We start from the raw sequence: 9,038 nt of genomic DNA on the forward strand, positions 1-9,038 counted from the left end.
AAAAAAAAAAAAAACTTTTCTACCAAAAATAAAAACATAAACACAAAATACTTTTCTAAAGCCCGATAAACTGCTCTATCGTTCCCCCACAAGCAACCTTCTCCTTCCTCCAAAACGTAGACCCACGCTCTGTCATTCCCCCACACACAAAACGCAACTCAACGGCTCCACCTTCAGTCCAAAACACAGGCCACCATCAGCCCTTCTCTCCCACAACTCAATGGCTCCACCTTCTCCGACACCACCCTTCTCCAGCTCTACATTTGTTGGCACTACCCATCTCTCACTCACAATAGTTTCTCCCCCTCTCTCACCCTCAACTCCAAATTTCATCAAAGTGAAGATTCTAATTTTTTTTTAAATTGTCTAAGATTAGGGTTTGCTATTCAACTACGAATTTAAACAATGTTGGTTTCATTGAACCTGGGGAAACCCTATAGAAGATTAAATTCTACATGGTTAGTGATGTTTTTCTTTTAATTTTAGGTTTTCCCCCTTATCTGTTCTCTTATTTTGGAGTAAATTTGTGAGTTTAAAAAAAAAAAAACAAAAAACAAAAAACAAAAGAGCCTTACATTACTGGTAAGTTTTTAATTTTGTTCTATTGTTTTTGGCTATTAAGTATGATTTAAGGTTACAATTGGGAGTGTTTCTTTTGAATGATTAGATTAGATTGATGAGTTTGGAGCCAGTAGTGGAGTTTGCTAATTTCAATTATTGGCCGCATTGCTTTCTCTTTCATATTTTGTGATTTTTCACAAGGTCATGTCTCAATTATATATGCCCATGTTGCAGTTTCAAAATCTTTAAGGCAAAGCTCAAATAATGTCACAATAACAATTGATTTAGATATGTGCATCAAATAAGTTGGCAAATTTACCCTTTTACCTTTTTATGTACTATCATTATTTGCTTTGCTTGACATAAACAAGTCATCAGCTCACATAAGTAAAGAAACAATCTTGAGCTCTGAATCTATATAAAGTGATTATTTGGAAATATTTGTATGTGATTGTGTGGCTTTTTGCAATAACTAAGGATGTTGCAAAACAGCAGCAGTACACTCACTGCATTAAGCAACGGTATGTTAAGGAAATTTTAGTTTTGTTCTGACAATTCCATAGTATTCTCTTACAAGCTTTATTCTGTTACATGGTGCATCTTCTTTCTCCATGTGTTTAAACTGTGTTCCAACATTTTCATCAGGCAAGAGTATCCTGTGAGGTGTATGTAAATACGAACAACCAGACAATTGTCCACCAAGATTGCTACCCTGAGGTGAGCTTTTACTTATATAAAATTGTTGTTTCAGTTGCACAGATAAGGAAACTTTTCTGTCATATCAAAACTTGCTTTTGATTTCAAGATTGAAAATTTGGTGCTCACTAAGTATAAACACTTACTAAATCTAGCTGAAACCCAGACTAAGACCAATACAAACCATACCAATCATCCCTCAGAATTTTGGGCCACAAATGCACTAAGAATAAACAAGAATCAAGCATTTGTATTCTTCACTTGGGTCCCAAGGCCTTCAATAATTTACCATATGTGGTTATTCTTGACAACATCATAGGCATGGGAAAGCTCCAATTTGACTTTGAAAATATATAACAAACTCTTATAGAAAAAACACCATTGTTTGATCTTTTAAGAAAATATAGATTCTAATTTAAAAATATATAGATTCTAATTTAAAAGCGGTTTGCACATTCCAGTCATTTTAAAAGGTTGTTGGTGATTTGCTTTAAATAATTGGGATTGTTGTTCTAATTGAAGGGGATGCTAATATTTTCTAGAGGTATGAAAGGCTTGGTTTAGAATACACAAAAAGTAGATAACTCCATTCAATTATAATCCTACTTTCATGGAGGAAATAAGGACAAGAAGACAAACATCTCATGTTTGGTTGGTAAGGCTATTTTCTTGCAACATAGACAGTTTTATATATAATCCTTTTCCGCGTTGATATATATATATATATATATATATATATTTTTTTTTTTTGGAAAGACTTCTCCACTTTGAATTTCACTTTTAGTCACACTGTTAATAAAGGGATAACTGCCTTACTAATAATTTATTTTTTTGGCTTTAATTTCTTGGAAACCTTTTTAATGATTTATTCCTCATACTCTGGTAAATTGCTTATATGATTGATGAAAATGTTATGAATTAAACTCAATAGAGCTTTGTTCTAGACTTCTAATTACTTTGGGTGTGGTGATATTAATATTGTTGACGAAAAAAGGAACTTGAAATGGTGAATCTTCTAATTGCAAAATAAAGATGAATTGAGTCTATGCAGACACAGTAATGTTTTACAATGTTGAGGCTAAATTGCATGAAATAGGGATTGAGTCTATTGATGGAACTAGAGAAGTAGAGAGAAGCAGAAGAATGCACTATTATAATGGTCAGCAGTCTCTAATGTTCACAGCCTCTATTATACAAGCATATAAATCTTTTTGATGCCAAAATTTAATGGTTGTTCATGCTTAGCAATTCTACTGTTGATGTAAGTAGTGAAGATCAAAACCTTATAGAAACGAAGTTATTTGAGACGTAGATAATTAAATGATATAATAGTTCTCAACTCTCTCTATTTCTTTGAGCTTTTAGATTAATGAAAATTCTGTATCTTTGTTGTGTATTGAGGTAGCACCATGAAAGGTTAATTAGCAAATACAAGATTCTCTTTCTATATCATTGGATACAAGTTTCTGTATTGGTTAACAACTTTAGGATGTTCACTGTAATTAAAAAAATAAATAAATAAAAACATTTTGTGTAACAGGTCACCATCTTTGCACTGTACCATTGGGACCCAAATATTGGAAAGATGCTTCTTATGGAGTCTATCTTTTAATGCCTCAATCCAACCTTAACAATTGCTAGTTTTCTTGCACATAATGACCCATTTGTGCTTCCAGTAATTGGAAAGAGGAAGCTGATGAAGAAGATCCTTTACTGGTGATTCTTGCAGGTTGATTATTAAGCTAATCCATACTGATCCTTTTTATGGAATTTACAGGTTTTTTTTAATGATTAATGTTAATTCTATTACTAATTTTAAACTTGTGCACACATTCTTTATGCAGTGACCACAGAGCACTTCTTAAACTTTATTAGGATGAAAATATGCAAAGCGTGATGGAAAGGAAAGAGTGTTCTGTTAGGAAATTTTTTTATTTATATCCAATTAACTTGCAGAAGATGGAGGATATGAGAATGCAATTTGTAGATCTATTATCAAGCACTAAATTTGTAGATTTTCAATTTTTCTATTTTCAAGTGTAAGTATTCCTTCCCCTTTCTCAATTTTTTTTTTCATTGCATTTTTTATCTTTATAACACCATTTTATTCAAAAGAAATCTAATTGAGTTTGTGGCTGGTGCAACTTTTCTTCTTTATTTCCTTTTTAATTTAACCATTTGAATAATTGTATAATATATTTATCCAAAGTAGAATTTACTCTTTATGATATGTGCATAGGTTTTCAACCAAAATATCTGTGATTAGGAGATGTTCTACACAATCCTTTGGGCTGAACACTGGACAGTTTTATCTCTCTCATCAACCATAGATTTTTATTATAAAAGTGAAAATGACCTGTTTGTTATGCAAACAAATGTGCAGGATAACATAGATTATATTGGTAGTGAATAGTAGATTTAATTGCAGTTGAGCATTGTATGAAGACATCACCATAGCATTTTTTTTTTATAAAAAAAACCAAGTTATAGTAGCAAAATAAATTTTTTTATTTTTTATTTAACTATCCCATGCATTGCACGGGTTAGCGATTAGTCTATATATATATATATATATATATATAAAACCGAAGCTTTTGAAGCTTTTACAATTTTTCACGTCAGCACAATATTAAAAAATAATAATAATAATAATAAAAAGTTTTTCAAAACCCAACCCGATGCTCTGCGTCTTCCCACTATTTTATTTTTCTTTTTATTTTAGGTTTTATACCCACTCTAGAGAGACCGAATACGCTTTCTTCTTTGCCATTCTCTCTGCCTCTCTCAATTCTCAGAATCCCTAAGCCATAGCCCATGGTCACTCTCTCACTCCTTCAGTGGCAAAAAGTGCCAGCCTCCGGCCGCCACCGTCATATATTGCCAAAGCCACTACCAGTGCAGGTATTTTTAAACAAGAAAATTGGTGTTGTATATGATTTAATTTTTGCTATCTTAGATTTAGGTACTTGGATTTGGTTTGATTTTCTTTAATTTAGGTATTTGGATAATTAGTTTTGATTAAGGTTGAACCCGTGCAAAATCGAAGATATCTGCTTCTTCTTCAACTCTCTCTCAGCCTCCATCTTTTCCCTGAAAAAACACAAAACACGAACTGACCTCTGACCTCTAGGTTATTGGTGTTAAATATTTTTTTTAAAAAATTAAATAGGAATTATTGAAGCTTGGCTTAGACTATATGGGGGTGAAACACAAGAAAATGATGGGAAAGTTAAGAAGATTCTGTCGTGCGAGCCTTTTCAAAGGCGATTTTGACTTTGTTGGTGTCATGGTGGGTTAACCTCTGAAAATCTGTCTTTATTAATCTTAATTTTCTTAATTTGTTTTTTTGTTTTTTTTTTTTTGGGTTAGTAAATGAATTATGAATGAATATTGGCCTCAGTGTTGTATCAATATGCCTCTCTTATTTTTTAGGTTTGATTTGTTCAAGTTTAGTTGAAGCTGCTAACTCTGTTGGTTGACCAAATTTGTTGATTTAATGATTTTAGCATCATCTTCTTAAATCGTTTTCTAGGGAGGGTTTATTACTTTTAATTTATTAGTTATTGAAGAAGACCTTTGTTCATGTTAGGCACACATTCACGCAATGTTTGAACCAATCTTAGATGCCTAAACCGTTCTTTCCTTTTTTTGGGGTTTACAATAAAATAGGAATTCAAACCTAAAGTCTTTCTAGAGAGAAAATTGAATAACACCATTTACTTATCATTGGAGAGGATGTTGTTCCTGTGATACAACCTCATAATTACGAATAGCTACTTTTCATCTATAAGGGCAGGAAGAGAAGATGTGGAAATTTGTGGTGCTTTGGTCAGCCAAAACTAAGTTACCGGTGAAGGATCTGTCAATTGCATGCCACAAAACCTGCATAAGTTTGCATACTCTTAATTTGGCTTTCAATATTGGTCATTGTCCCTAGCAGGCGATACAACAAGACTTCTTTTGCATCTCTCACGACCACATGAACCACATTGTGAGTGTCCTTTCTATGTTTTTCTTACTTTCTCTTTGTTTATATTGCTCTTGGTATTGGAATTTTTTTGTATACTTCATTGTGTGTGTGATAAATTACTGTGGTTAGATGTTAAATACTTAGTAACTATTTATACATTTGTATTTTGTTTAAAGTTGTACTACAAGTTGAAGATTTTGGTTGGTGACTATGTTATTTGCTCCCCAAAGCATTTGTAAAAATGCCTAAACCAAACTTTCCATCACTTAGGAAGTACAAGGAAAAAAATCTAATAGAAAACTTTCCATCCTTACTAAAAGTTATTTTGAATCTTAACTTCAATGTGAAGGGTTCATTGAATTTTTTCAGATAAGCTTTCACTTTGAGGAAAATATTTCCTATTAATATAGCAGTCCTACACTCCTATTGTTGAGTGCTCTGCTTATGGGGATATTTAGACTTGCTTAGGAATTTTGATTCATGGGAATTGTTTTTGTTAAGGTGGTGCTGTCTTTGTTAGAAAATGAGGAAAGGGAAGTTTATAAGAAGCCTAAATCTGAGATAAAGAAAGTGTATTTCTTTCCCCATTGTTACTTCCCAAAAATGCCAAAAATAACTGTTTCACTTGAACTTAGGACCTATATGGCTTGAATTGTTTAAGAACTTTGTATGTCTGAAGCAATTTAGTAATAATTTTCATTTTTTAATCCTACTTAGTTTCTAAAGATTTTTTTTTCATCTATTCTTTGTTCGCCGATATCTATTTCTTTCAAATGGTAAATGTTTCAGTGACTCTACTTCTTTACACTATCAATGTTAAAGTTGTTCTCTATATATGAGTGAAAAGGCTCCACATGTGAGGCTGTACTAACACTAGCATATATACAGTTTGAATGGGGCTCTCTTGATTTTCCTTATCTTATTGATGTAATTGAAATATTTAACTTTCTCATCATCGACGCAGAATTTCACAGTCTTCTCTTTGGTTATATTAGTCCTAACTTTGTATTGCTTTGTTCTGTTTATTTTATTTTTTTAAAATCATTTATTTGTTTCTTTTGTTACAATTTTATATAGTGTTGAGGTTAAGGTATATATGACCATATCTGCATTACAACTAATTTCACATCATTTTTTCCTGGCTTACAGAGGGCTGAGACCTTGGGAATTGCTGAATTCCCAATATTAGGCTGCATCAGGAATATCCAAGTTGGGGTCAAAGATACAATCTTTTCATCAAGGTAAACATATTACACATGTTTTTATAATTATTATTGTGAACAAAATAAATTAAGAACTTATTATTGTCACTATCTAGAATAATTTATGCATCATGTATCATAAAGAGCTCAATTGTGATCATAAATAAAACTGTCTTTTTAATATATATTGGAAGACTCCTAGGATAACCTACCGTAGATGGGTGGAATCTCATTAAAAATCTTGAAGTGAATGGGATGTATGATCCACCATGGTTAATAAATAGACTTTAACAGATACATGAATCAGTAATGAAATTGGTCTGTCAGTTCACGTTGATTTGTTACTGTGATGATTTCCTTGAAACTTCAATATTAATGAAATGGTAGTGAAGTGATTTGTGTTGTTGCCTTCCATTTCTTTGTGTATTAGCAGTATACACACACACACATTACACTTCAATCAATAACTTCCATGGGAATGTCCTGTAACTTCTGTTTATGTAAGAAATATGAAGTTGAAATCAAAAGCTGCTTTTAAGCAATAAATGAGTAATCCATCCAATGCCAGGTAACAATAAGAAATAAAGAATAGAAGGAAAATTCAAGTCTAAAACAATAAAGCTAATCAAAATCGTAGAAACCCCATAAGAGATTATCCTAAAGAAAACAAAATAATTTTCTCTCAAAGACTATTTCTTTGGCTACTGATTTTATGGCTACTAAATTGGATATGTCACTTGATGATCTTATTAAAAATAGAGGTTCCCGTGAGAGAGTTAGATAAGTAATAGCTATTTGATTTAGTTTTATAGATTTTTGTAGGTTGGGTATTTTGTTGTATATTTGCTTCTCATAGTGCTTATTAAAAGTGGCTGTATTGGATATTGCATGATGGTGGTAATGTTTTTTAGAGACTTTTAATTATTGATTTTGTCCTTTTCAATGTTGGGCTTTTCTGGGTTTTGCATGTAATGCTATTCTTAAAATTTTAGTTGATAATCTGTTTGAGTGATGAGGGGGGAAAATCAAACGTCCTGATTTGAATTATATGGAGTAGTAAGTATGGTGAAAGTTCAAAAACGTGTACAAAAACACTTTTGAACGTTTAGACCCCCAAAAACCAACTTAACCAACCCAAGCAATATGTCAAACAACTAGTGTGCGGAAACTTAACATATGCTATAATATGGAATTGATTAAACAACTATCTAAGCCACAACAAAATAAACCACAGCAGATAATGTAAAGGCAGAGATAGAGAGGAAGGAAGATGCAAACACAGAGATAACACCAGATATGTTATCGAAGAGGAAACCGAAGACCTCGGCGAAAAACCTCTCCGCCGCCCTCCAAGCGGTAATCAATCCACTAGAAAATACAGTTGGGATACAAGGACAGCAATAGACCCTCCAAGCCTAATCTACCCAATGCACCTAAGCCCTCCAAGCTTCTTGCTCCAACGAGGTTGCGCCGAACCTTTTTCTTTTCTAGCTTTCCGGATTCCGCTACTACACCGTAGCATCAACCAATGAATATTGGCTCCTTCCTAACTGCTTCCCAGAACTCCAAACGTCTGTCTCACAGAGATGATAATGGTGAGAACCAGGTTTGGTATAAAGCCTCTCAAGGATTTGACAATGGAGAGGAAGAGAGTAAGGGATTTTGATGAGACTCTAAGGTAGAGATTGTGGGTGAAACAATCTGGTTTTTCTTTAGGGTTTCTCTCTCAAAATTCTCTCTGGAAGCTCTCTTTCAATCGTGGGTTAAAAGGGTATTTATACTGAAGTGGAGTGGAATGCGAAACGTCAGGTTTTTCCAAAACAGGGGTGGCTCGCGGCTTGACCTCGCGGCTTGACTAAGTCGCGAGTTCCAGTCGCGAATTAACCGTATGGCCAGTTGTCCTGTTTTGTCCTGTAGTGCTCCAGCTAGCATGACTGTTCATCTTCCAGCATGCTTGGCACGTGTGCATCTTCTGGCGGGTTGAAGCCGCGAGTCCACCCGCGAGTCCCAGCCGCGACACTCTGTTTTCTTGCACACTCTTGAGCAATCTTCACACTATCTCACTCACTACCCTTACAACAATCCCACCTAAATACAGGGTTACTAAATGCTGAATTACAAGCAAATTTGGCACGGAATAAAGCCAATTAGATGGTTGAATAAATTCAACCTTACATATGGTTAAGCTATATATAGGTAAATCATTCCAAATTTTTGCAGCATTTCCTGTTTTAATGTTTTGAAGATAAAATGTTAAGGATAGTCTTTTTATAAAAAAAAAAAAAAAAAAAAAAAAAAAAAAAAAAAAAAAAAAAAAAAAAACTATGCAGAGGATTGTAATTTACTGCTTGAGTTTTTTAATCACATTTATGATGAGTATTTCTAATCATGGCTTTTGATTAAAGTTTGATGGCCAAAATTGCACCATATTTGTCACAAATAAAAAGATATATGTTGCAACTAACAATGGCAAAATTGCTAATTGATGTGCATCATTAAAATGTTGAATTTTGGTTAAAAGGCTGATATCAACCTATTTTTTAGCATCTTTCACAATTTTAAGTGAATACATGTAAATTTGATCAAAAGTTAATTTTAATGCCTTACAG

This window comes from Quercus robur, chromosome 1 (genome assembly GCF_932294415.1).
Source record: "Quercus robur chromosome 1, dhQueRobu3.1, whole genome shotgun sequence".
NCBI lineage: Eukaryota > Viridiplantae > Streptophyta > Magnoliopsida > Fagales > Fagaceae > Quercus > Quercus robur.